At 38.4% G+C, this 22,474-nt stretch overlaps 1 protein-coding gene across 4 annotated transcripts in view; it reads left to right on the top strand.

The window, feature by feature from the left end:
• XRCC4 (X-ray repair cross complementing 4) overlaps positions 1-22,474 on the top strand; it is a 307,462-nt gene that overhangs the window by 246,188 nt on the left and 38,800 nt on the right. For 2 of the 4 annotated variants that reach the window (XM_011284386.3, XR_002160538.2), the window contains one exon: positions 7,035-7,202. The exons of 1 other annotated variant lie outside the window; for it this stretch is intronic. The gene's annotated coding sequence lies outside the window, so the exon portion shown is untranslated. One more of the 4 variants, XM_019836335.2, reaches the window with a different exon arrangement.

Genomic DNA, 22,474 nt, shown 5'->3' on the forward strand with positions numbered 1-22,474 from the left:
GGCAAATTCCTTACTTTCACCTTTTGGTGTCCAAAAACTTCTAAAGGGCATCCAATGCAGGAAAGCTCTTGCATATGATGTGTTGAGTGTTTGGGTTGATACACATTCCTCCTCTATAATCTGGGCTTCCTTTACCTATTAGATAATAATAATACTTTGATTCCAAAATCAAAATCATTGGTTTTCATGCCATATAATAAATTCTCACATCTTTTCTGAATTGTGAAATGATAGCTGTCTCTAGAATACAGTGATATTTTTCTGTCAAACTGTCATTAGGAAAAATTGTAAGGAGACTCTGCATGTGGTTTCTTAGAGTGGCCTATAATAAGTTAAATCTGATTAATTTCCCTTTAAATATGCAATGAACAAAACCCATTCCCACCCTCCACCCCCGCTTTTTAAATTTCTGCTACATGGGACTAGTCCATGGGAGAAAAATTGCTCTTTCTCCATCTTTTCCCCTTGATCTCTCATGATCCCTTCATTGGGTCCCCACTGTTCTGTTTCCAACCTTCCCACTAAGAAAATATACCTGCCCAAGTCTCTTATCCTGGGATATTCCTGCATGACAAGGTAGCCAATAAATTGATGCCATAGATAAAGGACAGTTAACCTGGACTGGCTACCTTTTGTCTTGTTATATGTTCCATTTGACAGGCCTTCATTGAGCTAACTCAGAATTATTGACATAAGGTTTCTTGTTTGTTTGTTCGTTTGTTTTCTGTAGCCACTCAGTGAGGCTTTTCTTTTAATCAGTCACTAGAGTATATGAAGCAGGCAGTTCTGGATTCCATGTCCAGTATTGAGTTGGTTCAGATGCACAGAGACGTCGGAGCAAATGATGCAAGGTCAAACTGTTCTTAAAACATGGCTCTGGGGGGGCGCCTGGGTGGCGCAGTCGGTTAAGCGTCCGACTTCAGCCAGGTCACGATCTCGCGGTCCGTGAGTTCGAGCCCCGCGTCAGGCTCTGGGGTGATGGCTCAGAGCCTGGAGCCTGTTTCTGATTCTGTGTCTCCCTCTCTCTCTGCCCCTCTGCCCCTCCCCCGTTCATGCTCTGTCTCTCTCTCTGTCCCAAAAATAAATAAACATTGAAAAAAAAAAAAAAACATGGCTCTGGGGGCGCCTGGGTGGCTCAGTCGGTTAAGCGTCCGACTTCAGCTCAGGTCACGATCTCGCAGTCCGTGAGTTCGAGCCCCGCGTCGGGCTCTGGGCTGATGGCTCAGAGCCTGGAGCCTGCTTCTGATTCTGTGTCTCCCTCTCTCTCTGCCCCTCCCCCGTTCATGCTCTGTCTCTCTCTGTCTCAAAAATAAATAAACGTTAAAAAAAAAAATTAAAAAAAAAAAAAAAAACATGGCTCTGGTTCCTTACTACAGTGAGGTCTACGCTGAACCTCAGTATATAAAGCAACAAAAGAAGAGTTGGAGTAGGATCCAAGAATTCGGTCCCCCTTATCCTTTGGGAAAAAATTTACAAGCCATTCGTCCAGTGATTAAGAGATTCAGATTAAGAGAACAGATTCAGGAGTCAAACAGTTGAATTCAAACCCTTGTTCTGGGTGACTCTTGGGAAATGTCTTCCTCTCCCTGCACTTCACTTTTGTCATTTCTAAAATGCAGCCAATAATCTCATCACAGGTGGTTCTGAAGATTAAATGAGATCATGTAAAACGGCACTTAGCACAGTGCCTGGTGCCCAAGAAGAGCCGTGTTAAAGGTGCGGGATGGTTAGTGTTAGTCTGCTGCCACTTCCGTTTTAACCAAAACTATTAGGACAGATGGGTGCAGTATGATGCCCCATGCAATAGAGCTGTTGCCCATGACCGAACACTCTCCTGAGGGTAGCAGAACAATCGCTGTTTTGTAAATTAGTTAAACCACTCCCTAGTGTGGCTAATGATGACTAATACAGCAGAAGGGAGTTGGCCACCCTTGTGCAAGACACAGTTGGGAAGTTGACTATGCTCTGCTTACAGAAATTCAGGTCACTGCCAAGCTCTAATCCATGTCACTCCTGCCATAGTTCTAATCTTAGAAGAAATTCACTCATTTGTAGAATACACGTCAACCTTTAACATATACTAAATACAATTTTGGGGGAATTCCCAGCCAACTTCCTAAAGCAAAATACACTCCATGAATAGTGTCCTAATAGCCTTTGATGAGGCAGATTGTATTGGTATCTACAGTTTAGCATGGGGAGAGACATAGTCCTTGATAGATAAGTAATGGGAATAAAACCTGGAAAACTCATATTTTGATGGAAACAGTAAAATGGTTCCCTTGGACCACAGTATCTGAATTCTTTCATTTTTGTACTGCTAATAGCACAGAGAAGCACAATATTTCAGCTAAGAGTGTTAGAAAGGTACAGGCATTAAACAAATGTCTAACAGTTTAAATGGTTTCTTAGAAGGGACTGAAATATGCTTCCTCATCTTATATACACATCCTTTTTACATATTGCTCCAGATAGGATTGCAAAAGCAATGATCTTGCAAGAAACAAGACCTCAACTGAAAATGATATGCACTGTTAAAATACGAAATAAAACACACAAGCCAACAAAGCTGAGATTTAAAAAAAAAAAAAAACTTGTATTTTTTTCCCCTTATGTTTCATTTGCCTATACTCATTCCAACTTGGCCTAATTTGCTGATCACAAATCTGGATATATTACCAAGACCTTGTCAGGATGCTGAGAAGGGACAGGAGCCCCCAACTCAGGTTTTAGCTATTTCAGGGCTACTTCTGCTTTCCCTAAACTTCCCCTCTATCACCACTGAGGCCTTTTAAAGGATATTACCAAGAACTTGGCAATGAGGTCATGTGTCCTTTGTCACTACGTGTCTGATTCTTGTTATAGATTCCCTGATGCCTCAGTTCTCAAAGCTGTGGATCCGGAGCTGTGGCTGTTGTCTGTCTGTAGTGGGAGAAAAGTAGAGAGAAAAGTAGGGAGAAAACTGCTTAGGAGAAAAGTAGATTCCGTGCTAGAAGCATGTGACTCCCACGCTCCACATCTTGTGTTATGGGTCACTCAAACATGCTCCCTGAGAAAGCTCTCAGGAACAGGGAAATCATCATTATTTCCTCATTCCTTATCTCTGGGAGAGAGAGAAGGGCCAGTCCCTTTTAGAATCCCCCCTATCTTCCGAGTGCATCTCTGCTTTTGAAGTGTCAATAAGCTCCAACTGAACTCATCATCTCCCTTCTATCTTTAGCCACATCTCGTTCCTATTTTGGTGCTTTCCAAATTGGTGAAAGGCACCAACCTTGTCGTGGTTGTTATCACTGACTCTTCCATCTCCTGACCAGACATTTTCTTCCATCAAATCACCAAATTTTGTTACTTCTTCCTCTATAATGGCCAATTTTCTCTACCATCACCAACACTACTGCCACTAACAGAACTACTACTATTGCCTGGATCTGTGTCACAGATTTCTAGTGAGTCTTGCCCTTTAACCTTGCCCCTTCTCAATCCTCCTGGTTCAGTCATTTTCCAGCTCCACTTTCCTTAATTGCTCCCTACTGCCTTCAATGAAAAATGTCCAGTATTCTTAAATTGTCTTATAAGGCCTGTCGGATATGATGCCTCCTTACTTCAGTGACATTTTTGTCATTCTTTCTTTTGCTACTCTTCCCTCCCCTCCACCAAAAAAAAAAAAAAAAAAAAAAAAAAAAAAACCCTGTACATATTGGCACTACATCTTTCCATGCTCTCTCTTCCCTTCCAAGTCCTTGAATATGCGCTTCCTTTGTCCTGAATACCCTTTCTCACTATGCTGTCTCCATTCTTTGACTAATTCCTATTCATCTTTTAAGTCTTGAGTTGAATGTCACTTCCTCAGAAAGCTTTCCCTGACCATGTAAATCCTGATTAGGCATTCTTCATAGATCCTGTGTCCACACCATATTCCCCCCACCATATAGCACTTAGCACATTTAGTCCACATGGCCCTTGTAACTGCATGTTTGCTTCTCTGTCTCTGTCACAGTTATTCATAAAGACAAGAAGCCAATCTTTTTCAGTGTTCAATTCTTTGTACCCAGAGTAGGTCTTCCTGAATACATAAATGAGTATAATGGAAGCAAACGTGAGAAAGTATTTAAAGGAGTGTCAACATGTCAGATGCATCTGAGAGAGCAATGACCTTTGGCCCCATGTGAAAGTGGTTTGTGACTGTGATAAGAGCACTCTCCGAGATGTAACAGAGTAGAGTGGAGTGGAGTGTGTTGAAACTGCCTACGACGTTAGTACATGTAGACAGCAAATGCATACAAATTTACTGTGAGATGTGCCATGGTAAGAGGAAGACAGTGCTGCTGAGGAGAGAGAGGGCATGACTGCAGGGACACATTACGTGAACGATTAAAGACACTGCTTGTAAGAAAGTCACAATTGTCCTTAGGGTCACACAGAAGGCAGACCCAAAAGAAGGAATGACTATTTTGGCAAAAGCTCATGAGCACATTTTGAATCTCAGATTCGGATAAAATGTGCTAGGACAAAGGAGTTAAAATTCCAGAAAACACTCAGGAAGTAAGTTTACAATGTTGCTTCACTGCTTTGTGCAGCAAGTAATAACTTTATTGGTAGCTTTTGTTGGCTTGTTGTGATAACCACATAAAGGAAAAGAGCTATAAGTGAGATGCAGGGAATGTTTATGCTTTCGTTTATTATTCAATATGGACGTCACAAGGGTATGAGGAGTCGCACAGCAAATAACCGTGTACTCACAACCTACCTTCAGGACTAACATTTTATTAAATGCAGCAGAAGACCTGGTGCATCTTGAATTTAAAATGACTTTTATCCCAGTTGTACAGGTCTCCAGTTAAGGCACAGATTAATTTTTTAGCATGAAAAAAAAATGTTTCCACTATGGAAAACCAACCTGTTGAAGTTTATACAGAAAATATTTTCAGTAAACAAAGAAGAGTGCAGAGTTTCAGGAAGAAAGTGTGAGGGTCATGATGACAAAAGCAATGGAGGACCCACAGATGTGCCCCAGGCCCTCCTCACTGTCATCAATCATAAGCCTGTCCTATTCCACAGTTCCAACCACTAGGTCTTGGACCCCTGGGGGTAGCAGAATTTATTGTGAGGGGTCTGTAAATCCATATGCACATTCAGTATGACTAGACTAAATAAATAATATGTCACACACACACACACACACACACACACACACACAGTACTATTTTTTAAATGTCTATAGGTGAGGTGATGAATAAAATATAAATACACTTGTTTCACTGAATTAATAGAAGCCTTTGATCATTATGTATTTTCTCAGTCTATAGACATTGAAAGTATAATGTCTAGCATGATACAGTCCTCATACTCAAAGGAGATTGGACTATTGCCATTGTTATTTACTAGAAAACATGTATAAAGCCATTGGATGATGAATTAAACAAGAGGCAAAACGTTTTCTTTAATGTTTCACTAATTATTTGCATTACCAAAGGTTTCCATAAACAAACTGTTGTATACACTCTTTGTCTTTGCAGGATGCCTTTATGCTAACACCCTCCTTAGTCCATACGTCACACAACAAACACCATCAGATCTTGGAAAATGAAATAGAGTATCTAAGGGGTGCCTGGGTGGCTCAGTTGGTTAAGTGTCTGACTTCCAATTTCGGCTAAGATCATGATCCCAGGGTTGAGGGATTGAGCCCCACATCAGGCTCTGCACTGACAGGGCACCCACCTGCTTGGGATTCTCTCTCTCTCTCTCTCTCTCTCTCTCTCTCTCTCTCTCTCTGCCCCTCGGGTGCTCTTATCTGCCTAGATACTCAGCATGCACCCTTAAGAGTGTCGATTTGTTTGTTTGGTAATCATTTATTTCCAATGTATTTGTCTCTTCTCACAAATAAGATAATAAACTGAAATATCTAAGCACATAATTTGTATTTTATGTTGAATGGAATTGACTGTGGAGGAAAAGAAACTCTCACCCTGTCTCAGTTCTCTCTCTCGCTAGTGTCTAAGTGAGCAATAGAAATGCTCTTTGATATTCAGACATGTTTTACAAAAACTCTTCACTGAAATGTTTTCCACAGTGAGACAGCACATAAGATGGCACATGACCCAACACCGTTACTCTGATTCCCATAATGAAAAGTTGATTTATTTATCAGTTTTCTTTCAATGTTTATGATCACATAAAAGAAGAAACCTTAATTTAGTGTTGGCGTATATTTAACACTTCTTACAGGTCCCCACCCTCCCTCCATTTTTCATTTATTTTTTAACAGAGAGAGTGTCTAGGTCTCACATTCAGAGCCTTTAGCACAAGGTAGCAATGTTTACATAAGTTTTAAAGCATTTTCTTTTATTCATTGTATATATATCGTGTAGCTTCCATCTATTTAAGGCAAACAGTAGATTCTTTTTCCATCTACAGTAGTGATATAATCTTGTAAAATAATAGAGTGAGTCCGGTTAAAGAAAAATATTACATAGATACCGATTTGATAGTACAGCCGAAACCATGTGAGTTACTTAAGAACGAAGTTTGGGAGCTCCTGCTTTATTATAAAGCAAATAGATTATTGGGAAACATGGAATAATAACCTGTGAGCACTAAATATTTTATCAAGGCAGAAAAGCTAGTCATCACACAACATTGTAAATAAGAGGTTAATGTTATGGCCATACAGAAGTGAGTAGGCATGTGTGAGTTAGAGTTTTGACTTGACATTTTCCACCATACACTATTATATGTGGTTACCAATAGCATTGGCTTCAACATCTTTGTGAAGAAGAATGTGAAAAAAATAAATTTGCTTGTTTTTAACCTGGACGTTTATCATTTTTCTGCTGCACAGTGTCACAGAATCCATTAATAAAAGGGGTTAAAGATTACGCCCCGAGAGGCTGGCAAAACAGTTCTCAAGTGCATTACTCAGCTCGAGGCAGACGTCACAAGGGGAACTGGCTGTCGTTTTAAAGCTAGTGGGTGTAAAACTTGCTGTTTCTTTCTATTTGTCTGTGAGATAATTCTGGCTCTCCCTTTCCCTCCAGGACATGGCTGCCAAAAAGAATTAATCCCATACCTACCCCATTCATGATGACCTCGGAAACAGGAGAAGCAAACATTTCTTACTGTTAACCAGAAGCATTTCCCCCAAATGACTGCAAATAGCACAAATGTCTGTTCCATTGATAGATAATTCCAGTGACACTTTTTTTTTTTCAGCCAAGTAGAGATAGCGTCACAGCAGGATAAAGTGGGCTGGAGTCACTAACTTTGACGTTCCAATCCTGGATCTCCCACTGCCTAACTCTCTTCTCTCAAGCCAGCCACTTAACCTCTCTTTTGAAGTCAGCTTCCTCACAAATGAGACCAGCTCACGTGTACTTCTTGTCTAAGCACCAGATAAGGCAGATAATGTACAGAGGCAGTAGCCACAGCTTAATCCACAGTGTAAAAGTGCTTTCCGGAAGGGCTTCTCCCCCACCCCAGGATTTCTTAAATTACTAAACTTCATATGCTGTCCACCAGTGTCAAAGGCGACAGCCAAATAAAAGGCCCGTCCTTGTACTAAAGACCAGGCCTTTCCCTGGTTATGGACTTATTTTAATCATGAACCTTGATATACTTGTAGAAAAAGTTGACTTGTTTTTCTTCATATCTCCCTGTTGGTGGGTATCGTTTAATGGGAAAGTTTTCAGTTTTTTATTTGCTTTTAGTTGTATTTTGCGTGTATGTATTTTTAGTTTTTTTAGTTTTCTGATTTTCCAGGTATCTACAGAAGACTCGAAATATCCACCTTACTTTCCAGAGAAATAGTTTTTATAAAACAGAGATGCCATTTGTTATCCATAAAACATGCTCTTTTTTTGACATCTCCTGTAATATAGAGAAGACATATTCGTGTATTTACTTGGGCTGAGAAAAGATAGCAAAATTTAGTCTTGGATATGTATAGATAACACTGTTATCTATTGCCTCCACCATTACCAAAGAACTGGGTTCAGTCAGAATAGGTATTTGCTGAACAGTAAGGAATACTAAGAGATAATCTTGTGTGGGCAAATTAGTTTGTATACTTGACCCAAGCAGTTAGCACAGAGCAAAAGGGACCCAGTTTTCTGGAACCCTGTATCATATATTGTTGACTCCTGCTAGTTATTTCTTCTATGCAGACTCTCATGAACTAAAAAAAGCAAATTGACTTCCAAAAGTTAACCTATGCATGAATAAAAGCACAACATACACAGGATGTTTTAGTCCTTCTGAATTCTTTGATGTTCTATCTCTAATAAGGAACTAACTAGATTGAATTTAAATTCTTCAGATATGAAGTAAAACATGTATTCAATATATTTTACAACCTTTGAGACTGTAGAGATAAATGATTATTTTGTAAAGTGGCTTTTGAACCTTACCTTGATTCTGAAGGTTCAAAGGAACAAATTATGGTTGAGAAGACTGATAAGAACCAATATTTGTTGAAGATTGAAAAGCCTCAGGGACATTTTTTGTGTCTGATTTGACCAAATCTGTTGACCATTTTAGCTTTTCATCCATCTCATTAGAAATAGTTTTCGGGGCGCCTGGGTGGCTCAGTCGGTTGAGCGTCCGACTTCGCTCAGGTCACGATCTCACGGTCCGTGAGTTCAAGCCCCGCATCGGGTTCTGCGCTGACAGCTCAGAGCCTGGAGCCTTCTTCAGATTCTGTGTCTCCCTCTCTCTCTGGCCCTCCCCCCGTTCATGCTCTGTCTCTCTCTGTCTCAAAAATAAATAAATGTTAAAAAAAAATTTAAATTAAAAAAAAAAAAAAGAAATAGTTTTCAACAGGGGCACCTGGGTGGCTCAGTCAGTTAAGCATCCAACTTCAGCTCAGGTCATGATCTTGGGGTTTGTGGGTTCGAGCCCCGCATCAGGCTATGTGCTGACAGCTCAGAGCCTGGAGCCTGCTTCACATTTCGTGTCTCCTCCTCTCTCGGCCCCTCCCATGCTCATGCTCTGTCTCTCAATAAGAAACAAACGTTAAAAAATAAAAAAAATAGTTTTCAACAAAGATAACCATTACGCAAATTACAAGTGGTGTGTTATGTGCGTGATTAGGTTTTCCATTTTTCTTCCTTTGAAGCTTTAAAAAAAAAAATCTTTTGGTGGTTATTATAATGGAAGTCCACTTTCATACTAGATTTCCTTCATTTCTCTTTAACCGTGATTCTGAGCTGAATCTCCACCAAGGGGGAAGTAGCATTGGTGCTAATCCCAACTTGGCAGAATTATTGGGTTCCACCCCAACAGTCACCAAAACATTTGGGTTTAGTCAGAATACCAATTCATCACTTCATAAAACCAAAGCTCTTCTCCATCCCACAGTAACCTGTTCATAGACCGTAGGGAGAATGAGAGAGATGTGAATAGACTCACTGAATAATAGGGCCTGGCCCTCTCAGACGTCAAAAGAGATCTGAGAACCTTCCATTTCTTAAGGCTCCTGGAGTATTAAAACAAGAAGAGGAGAAGAGGAAAAACACCAGAACAGCATAGAAATAAAGTGTAGCACATTTTAAGTGCTTAAAATCATGCTTTAAACACCTGAAATATAAAATAACCTTTCTGGAAGACAAGATCAAATGGCCAGATTTGAGGCTGTTTGTGATTATAACAGCCCTAGCTAAATGGTTTTACTAAAGACACCTAGCTCCCAATCATCATAGCTCCTGCTCAGGGCTGAATGGAAGTTCCAGGATCATTTAGCCTCATTTGATAGATATAGATTAAAAAAACTGAGGCCAAAGAGTGCAAATTATGTGCTTTAGAGTGCAGTTAGTTGGTGAAAAAGCAGATCTCTGTATACTCTCTGTGCAAATGGAAGGCACAGAAGAGGTCTTGAGTGGGCGAAATGACTACTAGCAGTTGATAAGGTGATGAGTATCAAAAGCAATATTGCAGGGAAAGTAATTGTTGGGCAAAGCCACCATAAAATGGACTGAGTCATGGCCAGATGTGGCTAATCAAGACTCCTGATTGACATTTCTGCATGATTTCGGTGAGGGCTGCATTTATGACACTACTTCATAAGGCAAAATTGGAGATTCCTTATTTCCAATACCCTTATTCTGTGGTTAGTTCTCTAGTTGGAAATCTGTGTGAGATCCTCATGGAGACGGGTGTTAACTTTTCCCATTGAATTTCTAAGCTAGGAAGCTGGGACTCTTAGGAGTCGATTTTGACTCAGTCTTTTGTGAGACACTCTCATCTTTGAGTCATGCTTTAATAATTTGGATCTCAGCAATAACTTTATTTATCTTGGGGAATTTTACTTTTCTGGACAACCAGAATAATTCCTCTTTTAGATATCAGAAGCAGACACTGGAAAAGCTGCTTTCTGTGTCGTTTTCATACTGTTAGGATTCTGGGCTCCTTAGTAACTTGGCCAACTGTCTTGAATCAAATGTTAGGCGAGTGCTATTGGCTCTATCTCCTCATAGATCATTTCCAGCTGTTAGAACAACACAAATATGAAATCTTCTGAGCCAGGAAAACTTGAAGTTTTCATTAGATCCCCATACAAAGATTAGATGCAATGATTAAAAAGAAGTATCAATCCCCTGTGTTTGGAGGGTGATGGGATATGGATAGCATCACACTGTTAGTGGAAATATAATTTGTTAGAAACATTCCAGTAGGCAATTTGACAATATGTGTCAAAAGCCTCAAAATGTGTATATTCTCCAATTCAAGGTGGCAGACTGACCACATGCATTGGCCTCTCATTACTTCCAAAACCTTATTTACTGAATTAAAAGTATAGAAATGCAGAATAAAATCTCCCTTATACCTGTATCTCTCAAGTTCAGTAAGGAAAATGGAACCAATTAGTTCAATAGAGAGAGCTCAATATAGGCACCTATTTATGAAAGTGTAGGAACATCTAAAAAGCCAGGTGGATTTGCAACATCAGGGGCTACTGCCTCCAGTGGACTGGAGGGACCAAAGAAAAAATTAGTATTGCTAGAGCTCAAGGCCCTTCATGGTGAGAGGTTGAACCATGAGAACGGGGCTGCCTGGAGTCAGGAGGTGTTGGACAAAAAAGAAGAAACCATTTCTAGAGATGCTTCCAACGGCAGAAAGAGAAGGGAGAAATATATTGCCTTCTTCCTTCTTCTCTCTCCAATATCCTACCAATGCTTCCCACTGGCTGAACCTCCATGGAAGCCAGTTGGCATGAAAATGTCATTTACAGGAGCTGGTCACTGCTCTGTGATCGAGAACAGAGCAGGGAAATGTTGAGTAATGACTAAAAGTAAAAAAGCAACTGCCTGGAACAACAGACAAGAGAGGATGGGAAGTGTGTATGTCACTAAAGATTGAGCTATTTAATAAATTACTGGGATACAAAAAGTAGATGAGAGCCATTAGATAGAAGAAAAGGGCAGAGAAATTGCCAGCCTAGAATACACTTTGACAGCTCTGTAAAGGAAGAAAGCTAATCTGCCCTGTGGAACCCCTGACATGCCTTGGGTATAGAGTCAGCAGACACAACAGAGGGGAGAGTGAAAGATGGAGCTAAACAGAGAGAGATTCCTCAAAGGTCTGAGTGTATCCAGAATTCTTCAGTCAGCACCCTATCTCCAACATACATAAACACAGTAAGCGGGCAGTTGGCATTATACTCCCAGTCAAAATATATGGTGACTCCTTTCTAAAGTAATTGGGCAAACTGGGAAAAGATAACATTTCTACATTTGCTGATGCCTCAGAGGGAAGCCATTATCATTTCGGCACTGTGCAGGCACTCAGCCTGGGAGCCAGTTAACACTCCCATTGATCCTCAAAGTTTACTGGCCCACACTGCCTGGCGCAACCCAGGAAGCAATTTCAGAAGAAGGGGAGAGGCCTGCTAGGAGAACAGTCTTCTGCCACTACAAAAGCAGAATATCTATTCCATCTACCCAGGCCTGCTTTCTTAATAACAGAGAGAAGCCACTAGAATATGAGGAGAACAGTATAAAAAGAAAAGTACGAAATTCTAAAAAACAAACAAACAAACAAAAAACAATCTTGGAGGAAGTTGAAATGATTCAGGGAACAAAAAAATCATCCTTAGAAATATTTGCAAAAAGGTTCAAGAAAATACTACCTCTATAAAACAAATAGGAGAATGAGAGAATGAGAAAGCACTCTTAGAGATTTAAAATATAATTGCCAAAATAAAAAATTTAGTAGAAATACTAAAAAACAACAAAATCAAAGAAATCTCTCCGAACATTAATCAAAGAGCAAAAGATGGAAAATATGAGAATGAACTCAGAGGACCTATATTCAACTAATAAAAACCTCAGAAAGAGAGAAAGAGGCAAAGTGTTTAAATTATTCAACCAGATAGTAAAAAGATACGTGCCAGAGCTAAAGAAGGGTAAGACTCTTTGGTTTACAATGGCTCACCGAGTGTCCAACCCAGTGAATGGAAACAGACCCCCCACCTGGACACATTGTATGGGAAGTATCAGAACAACATAATTAAAAAGAAAACCTTACAAGCCTCTAGGAAGAAAAAAAGCCACAATTCACAAAGGAGAGAGACTCAGACTGATAACATTTAAAGTTCTGAGGTAAAACTTTTTACCCAGAATTTTCTATATTTGAAATATATATATTTGAAACTGCATTTCAAAAATACAAGGACTTAGTACATTTACCACCTATGTGTCCTCTCTCATGAAGCTACTTGAGTGTCCTCAGCATAGAAGATCAGTAACCAAGGAAGGCAGGAACAGTAGTTCTGACCCAGGAAAGGGATAAAGGGATGTTCCAGGTTGCCACAGGCCTCAGAGCCACCGGTCCTGAGGAGAATGAGACAGTACACCCCAGGGGGAGACTTCAGGGACAGTCTGTGCCTTACGGAATAACTAATATGGCTTAGAATGTGGACAAAATAAAGGGCAAATAGCAAAAGGGATGGGAGTAGGAAGTAATAAAAATTCCAGAGGAAAGGTTATACTACACACTCTTGATCAAAATGTGACAAAAACTAATGCCTTGATTTTAAGGAATCCATAGAAACAAAATTCTAGAAACAAAATTCTTTGGGTGGCTTAGATTTCTGTACAAGGGCCCATGGAAAAAGCACTGGAAGCCTAGTGCATCAGTTGGCATGGTGTAGATCTGTTTTTGTATTAAAGAATTAACACTGGCAAATCAGTTGGTTGGATTTCTATTAAGAGACAACCTAATGACCTAACATGAAAGGTTTGTTTGTATCTGCTGTTCTCAGCAGAAAACAGAAATACTGGCTACTTGAACTACATGTCAAAGCAAAACTAACAAGATGGCACCAAAACTTTCTGGGGGGAAACACGGAAAAAAAATGGAAGACTTTCTCAAGTTTTAAGGGGTGGTCAAGACCAAGAAACACGGTCAAAATTGGAAAAAAATGAGAATTTAGTTTTATAACCTAAAAGGAACCAATAGTAAAACTAAAAGTAATATAATAAATATTCAGGTGGAAGGAGATAATGAAAATGAGCAAATCCCTGTCTTCATCTTGAGGAGTCACTACATATTGTCTAAAGTAGTTAGATAGAAGAGAACATGTATTAATCTAGATCCTTCATACACAAAAATGAGGTATTAACGTCACCTGTTGGAAAAACCCTGTCTCAGCCCGCCCCCCTCCCCCCACCCTGCCTACTGCAGAACTCCTGAAATGGAATCTGCATTTTAACAAGATCCATCAGTGTTTCATCTGCACGTTAAATTTGAATAGCACTCCTTTAAAACAGTGCTTCTTAATTTTGGCCATGCATTATTAGAATTGCCTGCAAAACTTTTAAAAATACATCATTTAGAAAGGGGCAAAGCCCAGGCCCCCACTTTAAGAGATGATGCTTTAAAAGGGATAGTGTACAGAAATCAGTATTTCTTCTTAACAACTTCTGAGGTAGTTCCAATGTGTAGTCATGGTTGAGAACCAGTGATCTAGAAGAACTATGGTAAGTGACAAAGAGAATGAAGACCAAAATATTTTAATTTTGTTTCTGGATCTATCAGGGCATTGGGCTGAGGATGAGGAAGCATGGAAAAGACTTGTTTTAAATGAGTAAACAAACAAAAAGCAGAATCAGACCTATAAATACAGAGAACAAACTGATGGCTGCCAGAGGGAAGGAACGTGAGGGGTTGGGCAAAATGGGTGAAGGGGAGAGGGAGACACAGGCTTCCAGTTATGAGATGGGTAAGTCGAGAAGTACAAGCACAGCATAAGGAATACAGTCAATGGTATTGTAATAGTGATGTAATGGGACAGATGGTAGCTACACATATTGTGAGCAGAGCATAATATATAATAAACTTCTCTGAATCACTACGTTGTACACTGGAAACTAACATAACACTGTGTGTCAGCTATACTCAAAAAGAAAAGAAAAAACATTTTTTAATAAGAAATGTTACAATATTTGATCTGTATCTTACACATGTGTTACTTGAAATATAGGTTTCTTTTTAAGCATATAGCCTTCCACTCAGAAATTCTACTTATAGGAATGTTTTTAAGAAAATAATTGATATATTACACAAATATTTATGTTCATAATTTTAAGAATTATAAACAATTAAGTGTTCACTTAAAAAAGTGATACCTGCACAACCATGTTTTTCACAACATTATTCACAATAGCCAAGACAGAGAAGCAACCCAAATGTCCACTGGTGAATGAACAGATAAACATAATGTGATGTATGCAGACAATTATATTTTATTCAGCCTTAAAAGGGAAAGAAACTGTCCCATGCTATGACATGGATGAATCTTGGAGATATCATGCTAAGTAAAATGAGCCATTCACAAAGAGACAAAGATTGCACGATTCTCTTGTATAAGGTATCTAAAATATTTAAACTCATAGAGCACAATGGTAGTTACCAGGGGCTGAGGGAGAGCTGTTGTTCAATGGATTTAGAGTTTCAGTTCTATCAAGTGAAAAAGTGCTAGAGATTGGTTTGAGAACAATGTGAATAAAGTCAACACTGCTGAACTGTATACTTAAGATGGTAAATTTTATGTGTTTTTTACCCCAATAATTTTTAAAAAGTATGTATTTTGTTAAACAACTCTGTATACGTTTGAATGTATAGTAAAAATTGTAGTAGATTATGCAACAAAGTGGTTGTATGGCTTGCAAAGCTACAATTGAGACTGCTTCTCTTCACTTTCTAGATTCTTTGCTATTTTAAGAGTAAGCACAAAGTATTGTTATAATTAAGGGGAAAAAGAAGAAGCTGTTTCCACTTTGAACAATATAAAATGAAACTTTCATTGGAGTTTACAATGACTGAATGACTCATATACTGAGCTCCCTTATTTGCCAAAGAAGCAATTACATTCTCCTGAGGAATTCAAGGCTTCACATCCCTTTAGGAAATGGTTGTGTAGTGTCTGGATCTTCTGGGACTTCTGAATATTCTCTCTAGTCTTGGGGAAAAGAAGCAAAAACTAAGTAGCCCTTTTACACATGAAGCAGAAAAACTGGTTAACGTCATAGAACAGATTTTGTCTCATGAATTCCTTTAGCTTCAAGGAATAGTAAAGCAGAGCGGACATTGGGGAAAATGAGAGGAGGAAGGGGCATGGAGGAGTTAATTGCTCTGGACAGAACTGCCCAGCCCAAGTGTATGTTGACATTTTAGCTCTGTGTTACCACTGTTTTCTCTTGACCCTCTCTGGGTATCCTGAGTCACAGTGACAAAAATGTGGGTCATTACATCACAACTGTTTTACGATTATTTGTGTTCGCACGTTTGACACTTGTGGTCCATTGCTAATGCTATATTGTGCTGAGACGGCGTCATTAACCATTTTTCTTTTAATTTCAAAGCCTGGCCTAATGAAATATCTATAAAAGTGAAAAAAAAAGAGTTAAACCAGAAGATCTTTAAGATTATTAAAACCAAATGTTCAAAAAAGGAGTTTCACTGTTAATGTCAAAATATCTCTGTGGCTCTGTAAAGCTTTTAGATTCTACCAGATACTTAAGTCCATCAATAAGCTAATGTACATTGCGATCAGCAAATCCATGGATCATGCTTGTGTGGGAATTCTTTTGTGTTATCTAACTCTTCTAATAAGAATGGCTCCATACATCCATGTTGAGTGCTTTTTAACCTCACAAAAGTTAGATGGCATGGCAATAATCTTAGCAACCAAGGGTCTAAAAAACACAAAAGTTATTAAAGGTATCACAGAATGAATAGACCAGTTCTTCATTCTGTTCAGCAGAGCACCAAAGAATTTAACAAATCTTATCTTTAATCTAATGTTGGAATTGTGATCCTGGACTATTTCTCTTCTTGTTATTAGGCCTGAGTGGAGAACTTTGGTTTGTCATGATTTTTTTTATGGAATAATCCTGAAATACCACATTCCTGGTCCCTCTTTTCCTTTCTGTAATCAGTCATCCCTCAATTTAGAATACATCTTCTATCCTTTGAAGAGAATGAAAATATTCGGTGAAGATAAAATAGTTTAATAATTTAGTAATGTTTTTTACACTATAAGTGACCCAAGTTTTTACCTACTCACAGAATCTTTTATGACACTGGTTGTTAATATTTTAGAGTCAGGCAAAAGAACAATTTACAAAACTTAGAGAAAGAGAGGGAAAGAAAGGAGGGAAAGAAGGAAGAAAGAAGAAATGAAGGCAAACAATCATAGAGCTAACTTTTCAGATAAGTTCAATATAGGCAATGGTTCAGACAATTCAATTGAGTGTCTACCCCAAACCCAATTGGAATGAATGTTCAGATCTATAAAATAAAAATATAATACAGATAAAAATAGCCTCAAGTTGTTTTATATAATCTGTAAGGATGTTTTTCCTAAATCATACAGGTAAAGTGTTGCTACAGTTTTTCAAACTGATATTATAATTTTTAAATAATTCCACGCAAAGGAAAACTAAACCCATTTTCTCATTGCCTCCAGTATAATTTGGGTAGCAAGCCACACAAAATTTTTGAGTGGATTTGTGCTGAGTTAGAAGACATTCTCAATATCTGGGTCTTTAAAAATTATGCTAAGCTTGCAAGTCCATAGCAGATCAAGAATAAGAACTGTCTTAGGAGGTTTGTTGGTTTTTCTATAGTTTATATGTAGCCAGCTGGTTTCTGACCTCTTTGTGTAAATATCCAGCTTTTCACATAATCAGATTCCATATTACCTTGTTATGACATCATTCTGGTCAGACTTTGATCCCTTACTAACTTTTCCAAACCATGCACATAGACTTAAATAACGATAAGAAGATTGCTACTTATCCACAAAATACCACTGCTTGGTGGTGGTTAAAAAAACAAAAAAAGTATACACCTATATGCATACATGTAAATACACATCTTTATACATTTTTGTATGTGTATATATATATATATGCATAATAATGAATAGACCTACAGAAAGGTTAGAGATACACCAAAAAGAAAAGTGTATTTTATTTGATACTAAATTATTGAATTTTCAAATTGTGTATTGCTAGTGACATACACATTTAAGTTTCCTCTTTCTGCAGTTGTTACCAGTTGATACTTTTGTTCAACTTGTATTTTAAAAGCAGGTGAATTGAAATGTAGAATTTGAGACCTTGTTATGTATTATTTTTTTCCACGGATAGATGAAAATAAAGGTTAAGCTGTATTCTTTGCTGATCCGGAAGCCTGGGTATAAAAGACGCAATGATCTTGTAAATTACCCAGAAATGGCTTCTTTAGTGTCTGATCAAGATAAATGACACAAGGCAGCTGTAAAAAGAATTCCCACTAGCCACTGACCCATAAACAGTGGTGTCATTTTTCTTTTTTAGAAAAGTATCAAAATCAATTTAAAATAACACCAAATCTTTAGAGTTATAATTAAGTGTCCTAAATTATGCTTCATGGGATATTATTTTAACCAATATTATTTTTTTAAGTTAAAATACATTAAAACACTGATTGCTAGAGAACTTTGATGTCTGTGAAATATGAATCATTTTTCTGTGGGCCCACTGTATTCCCATTACCTAGAACAGTGCCTGGTACATAGTAAGTGGTCAGTAAATATGGTTGAATGAATGAATTAAAGAAATAATAATATATTAAGATAATAACAATAATATATTAACTCATGTGGAAATTTGGATAATAAAAGTGATGTCACTCACACACAAAAGACAAAGGTACAGAACTAATAGATACATTGGTAATGAATGTTTATTGACCATTTTTTTATGTGTTAGGCATTCTACTAAGTGCTTTGCATGCATTTTCTTATATAATGATCTAAATAGTCTTATAGAAAATAGTGATTAGGCTATCTCACATGAGAAACTATGGCCCAGAAAACAGTAATGCCTTCAAGGTTACAGCTAATAAATGATGGTGCCTAAGTTAAAATTCACATCATCCTGGCCCAGAATATACATATTTTAACAACTGTGTACCTGTCTCTCAATGTACTGTGTTTTCATGCTGACTTTATGGTCCCTATGATCATTGATAGACTGTAGCTACAAAGAAAAAAAAAACTATAAAGCTTCTGCACAGCCAAGGAAACAATCAACAAAACTAAAAGGCAACGAATGGAATGGGAAAAGATATTTGCAAATGACATATCGGACAAAGGGCTAGTATCCAAAATGTATAAAGAGCTCACCAAACTCCACACCCGAAAAACAAATAATCCAGTCAAGAAATGGGCAGAAAACATGAATAGACACTTCTCTAAAGAAGACATCCGGATGGCCAACAGGCACATGAAAAGATGCTCAACGTCACTCCTCATTAGGGAAATACAAATCAAAACCACACTCAGATATCACCTCACGCCAGTCAGCGTGGCCAAAATGAACAAATCAGGAGACTATAGATGCTGGAGAGGATGTGGAGAAACGGGAACCCTCTTGCACTGGTGGTGGGAATGCAAACTGGTACAGCTGCTCTGGAAAACAGTGTGGAGGTTCCTCAAAAAATTAAAAATAGACCTACCCTATGACCCAGCATAGCACTGCTAGCAATTTACCCAAGGGATACAGGAGTGCGGATGCATAGGGGCACTTGTACCCCAATGTTTATAGCAGCAATCTCAACAATAGCCAAATTATGGAAAGAGCCTAAATGTCCATCAACTGATGAATGGATAAAGAAATTGTGGTTTATATACACAATGGAGTACTACGTGGCAATGAGAAAGAATGAAATACGGCCCTTTGTAGCAACGTGGATGGAACAGGAGAGTGTGATGCTAAGTGAAATAAGCCATACAGAGAAAGACAGATACCATATGTTTTCACTCTTATGTGGATCCTGAGAAACTTAACAGGAACCCATGGGGGAGGGGAAGGAAAAAAAAAAAAAAAAGAGGTTAGAGTGGGAGAGAGCCAAAGCAGAAGAGACTCTTAAAAACTGAGAACAAACAGGGTTGATGGGGGGTGAGGCGGGGGGGGAGGGTGGGTGATGGGCACCTTTTGGGATGAGCACTGGGTGTTGTATGGAAATCAATTTGACAATAAATTTCATATATTGAAAAGAAAAAAGAAAAACTATGCTTTACTAATTCTAGAAGAATTAAGGCTCTCATGATATATTGGGTTTTATATCAACAGATTAAATATTTTTATTATGTACAAATTTAAAAATCAATTACAGTACATAGGAATTTTTCCTGCAAACACATTTGCACAAATGGGAAAAGAAGTTCCTGTAAGGATTTAACTGTTGCATTTTTTGTATAATGGTAAAAAACTGGCAACAGCCTCAGGGCAACTTGGTTAGACGTTAAGCCAATTATGAATGTGTAGTGGATGGCTACACAGTTATTAAAAAGATTGACAAATGGCATTCCAAGGTTGAAAAAAAATAGCAAACTGTTCATGAGTACCGCAGATTGTGGAATCAAGTAGATCTGCTTTCATCCTAGCTCATGCCCACTTACCAGATACGACCCTAGGCAGTTACTTAGCCTTTGCGGGCCTAATTCTCCTCATCTGTACAATGTGGATACTAATAGTATATATACCACAGGAGTTGTAAACAGTATTGGTAAAGGAGCTGTAGGGCAGGGGAAGCTTATATGCAGCTTCAGCCTATGTTTTTTTGTCTTGGTGTCATAGTGTTTTAAGTATCTGGATTCACATAAGTAGGCAATTACCAATGGCAGTGGCAAAGAAAGTTGGCCAAATTGCTGGCCAGAGTGACAACATTTTCAGATTCTTTTTTTTTTTTTAATTTTTTTAAGTTTATTTATTTTTCACAGAGAGAGAAAGAGAGAAACAGAGCATGGCTGGGGGAGGGGCAGAGAGAAGGAGACAAATAATCTGAAGCAGGCTCCAGGTTCTGAGCTGTCAGCACAGAGCCCGACGTGGGGCTCCAACTCACAAACCATGAGATCATGACCTGAGCTGAGGTCGGACTCTTAACCGACTGAGCCACCCGGACACCCCTGTTTCTGGTTTTTCTATCCTGTTTCATTGATCCATGTGTCTATTTTTGTGCCAGTACCATACTGTTTTGATTACTACAGCCTTGTAGTATAACTTGAAATCTCGAATTGTGATGCCTCCAACTTTATTTTTCTTTTTAAAAAAAAAATTTTTTTAATGTTTTATTTATTTTTGAGACAGAGAGAGACAGAGCGTGAGCAGGGGAGGGGCAGAGAGAGATTAAGACACAGAATCCAAAGCAGGCTCCAGGCTCTGAGCTGTCAGCACAGAGCCCGACTCGGGGCTCGAACTCATTGACCGCGAGATCATGACCTGAGCTGAAGTCGGACGCTCAACTGACTGAGCCTCCCAGGCGCCCCCAGATTCCTTTTTTAAAAGACTGTTTCTGATAGAAATTTTAAATGCCACAAACTGTATCCCTTTCAACGACCAGTCTAATTCTACTTTATATGGCATATTCAGTGGATCTTCAATCAGATTCTTTTGTTGAATGAGGAAATGTTCATCAAATTTTGTTTCTCAGGGCAGAGAGAGATGACTGACCGTGATTTTCCCCTTGAAATCATTAATGTGTTAATTACACATCACTAAGTAAAGGAAGAGAGACAAACATTTCGGGCACAAGATCAGCTCTCTGCATCTAAACCTTAAACTCCATTCTCAGTTGAAGCTTTCTTCCTGACATTACAGTGAAAACAGTCATAGTTTGGCCAATAGAATTGTCAACTAGCTTCAGGGGGAAAAAAAAGCTAAATAGGCCAGCTCTCTGAGCCAATCTTTATTGAGGCACAATGAATTCATTAATCTTATTCAGAGTTTTACTTTTGTCCTCATGGTTTTTTTTTTTATTTTTCTTCATGAATAAAAACATGTTTGATTTTATTTTTTAATTTTTAGTTTTAATTTTCAGTTGAGTATAGTTGCTACACAATGTTACATTAGTTTCAGGTGTATAATATCGTGATTTGACAAGCTTATATATTATGCTATGCTCATGACAACTGTAGCTACCATCTGTCCCCATTCATTGCTATTAGCATATCATTGACTGTATTCCTTATGCTGTGACTTTTATTGCCATGACTTATTCAATCCATAACTGGAAACCTGTATCTCCCACTATCCTCCACTCATTTTGCCCACCGTCCCACTTCCCTCCCCTCTGGCAACCATTGGTTTGTTCTCTGTATTTATAGGTCTGATTCTGCTTTTTGTTGTGTATTTTTTTTGTTGTTTTTTTTTATATTCCAGTTATGAGTGAAATCATATGGTATTTGTCTTTTTCAGTCTTATGCATAAGATCTTCTAGGTCCATTGATGTTGTCTCTAGTAGCACCCCCTCTTTCTTTTTTTATGGCTGCGTGAAGTACATTGCTACTGTGGTCTAGTTGGTCAATTTATTCCTCACAGGGGACTTTTGCAATTCTTAGCACGTGTATATTATTAGGGATTAACAGATAAGTAAGTACATTGTGATATTGAGAGTGAGCGTTCTTACCTTCAGAGAAAGAAGTTGCAGATAAAGGAATGAAGTCTAGAATGAAAGCGGCCATGCTGGATTAGTGTCTGAGAGATCAGAATGAAGCATGTTTGTTTTGATAGTAAGTGGATAGATAGAGTGAGCATAGATATTTAAATACATATTTGCATATATATATATATATATATATATACACACACACAGATAAAGAGATACATAAATAAATATGTATAATACATGCTTACATGTGTGTGTATGTGTGTATATGAGTCTGATTAGTCAAGGGGAAGGCAGCAGAGCCCTCAGCAGTTCCAGCAGGTTTTCTGAAGAGAGAACCATGTGACTGCATGTACTACTGTGCCAGAGTGGTTTCTGGGAGTAGTCATGGCTCACAAGAGAAGATAGAGCCACATGTGCGAATAACACACCCATGTTCCCAATTTATAACGCCAAATACCAATTGTAATCTTTTATTTAAAACAGCATTCGCACCAGTGTTCATATTCTAGCACTGCTTTAGTTAAGTAATGTTAGCTGCTATAAA

The sequence above is a fragment of the Felis catus genome, chromosome A1, assembly GCF_018350175.1.
Source record: "Felis catus isolate Fca126 chromosome A1, F.catus_Fca126_mat1.0, whole genome shotgun sequence".
In the NCBI taxonomy this organism is placed as follows: Eukaryota; Metazoa; Chordata; class Mammalia; order Carnivora; family Felidae; genus Felis; species Felis catus.